This window comes from Tupaia chinensis, unplaced genomic scaffold, assembly GCF_000334495.1.
Source record: "Tupaia chinensis unplaced genomic scaffold, TupChi_1.0 Scaffold000045_1, whole genome shotgun sequence".
In the NCBI taxonomy this organism is placed as follows: Eukaryota; Metazoa; Chordata; class Mammalia; order Scandentia; family Tupaiidae; genus Tupaia; species Tupaia belangeri.
This window is the reverse complement of record NW_006159501.1, coordinates 6,096,636-6,098,355: the sequence shown is the minus strand read 5'-3', so window position 1 is coordinate 6,098,355 and position 1,720 is coordinate 6,096,636.

The window sequence follows — 1,720 nt, the reverse complement described above, 5'->3', positions numbered from 1 at the left end:
CAAGGTTACTCTTTAGTCTTCTCTGGGGCAGACATTACAGCGTTGGATGGCAAAGACCCAATCTTACTCATACTTGACTCCTCAACACCCAGCACATGGCCTGGCTTCTAGTACACCTTCACAGATTTCCTGGAATTGAAAATATTATCCTGAAGAGCCATGTGAGGCGGGCAGAGGTGAATGCTACACTGTTTATTTTACCTATGAAGAAACAAGAACCTGAGGAGGGAAAATAAATATATTTTCATGTATATGTTTATGTTTTGACTTGATATGTATTTGAAATCAGAGGTCCCGGCAGGACTGGGCCACTGTTCTCCTAAATTCATTATTATTATGAAACTCTGTTGGCCGTCACTGGGCAGAGTGGTCCTGGCATCTTCCTTTCAGACCATCAGCAGAGATTGACCCTGGTCTTTCCTGACACAGGCTGAGTGTCCTTCTGGGATCAGGCTAGATCAAGCCACCCTGTTCAGGTGGTGGCATTCTGATCACCTAGGTAAATAGATGTATTTTCTAGGATTAGTCATTGCTTGAGTTCTAGGCAAGTTTGTGGGGACCAGGATGTGAGATGAGCCAGGAGGAAGAGGGCCACGTCTTTCACTTGGTTCATACTTTATGTGGCTAGTGGCAGCTGTGTTCAGTATCCTCTCTCCACTTCTGCCACCTTCCGGGAAAGTCCTGATTACTAGCATGATTTCGGTATCTTGGGTGGACATTATTATAAATAGCTCTTTTTTACTCAGAAGTGTCCTATTGTGGGCAACAAAGTATATGACACCACCCCCATCACCACCACTAGGAAAACTACAGGCATGTAAGAACTCAGAAGGTTCCAAGAGTTCTCTTACTCCCCTTGACCTTGCCTTTTTAAATTTGTCCAAAACTAGATTGCTTCCCGTTTGCCAGGATACATGAGGCCTGAAGGTCCCCGCCTCTGTCTGAGTCCAGGTCACTTTCCTCGTTCCAGCCCAAGCCAGTGGTCTGGAACCTTCCGAGGAAGTGAAAAGAACTTCCTGAGTGAGACTACAGCCTGCACCTGAATCCTCAGTGCTCAATGTGTTCGTGGTCCATGTGATAGGAGGTCAGCAAGGACGTGAGAGACCGGCACCCCCGGCAGAGTCAACAGCGCTCTCTGGAGGCATGGGTCCATAGGCCTGTTCACTCTGGGTCCTGGCCTGGGAGGAAGAGGTGCCTTCAGCAGTTCTTTTTTGAAAACATTTGAAGCCCAAGTTGGGTAAAGGGTGTGGATGACATGGGAGAGGTCCTGACACCTGCTAAAAGCAAGCAATCGATGTTTATTTATTTATTTTTTTAATGGAAGGAAGTTGGAGAGAATGAAACTAATTCTTACAGACTCCAGGCAGCAGTGCTGCTGCAGACAGTCCTCCAAATCTGAAAGCTCTCCCCACGCAGTACAGCCTCTCAGCAGAGATGGCCTGAGTTCAGAAGATGCCGAAGGGGACTTGGCGGGGCAGGAGCTGCACATGGGGTACGGATTCTAGCCCCGGGGCCACTGCAGGGCGCATAGCCGGGTCCAGGCGCTTGGCGGCGCCCGGGGCCGCGGACCGCGGAAGGATATTGCACTTTGTTTACCTCGCCCGGCAGACCAGAGAGCGGCGAGGCCGGCACCGGCGCCCCCGGCCGGGAGCTGCAATGCCGGCTGGCGCGGGGAGCCGCCCGAGGACTGGCAGCGGCGACGCTGATTGATGGGAGCCCG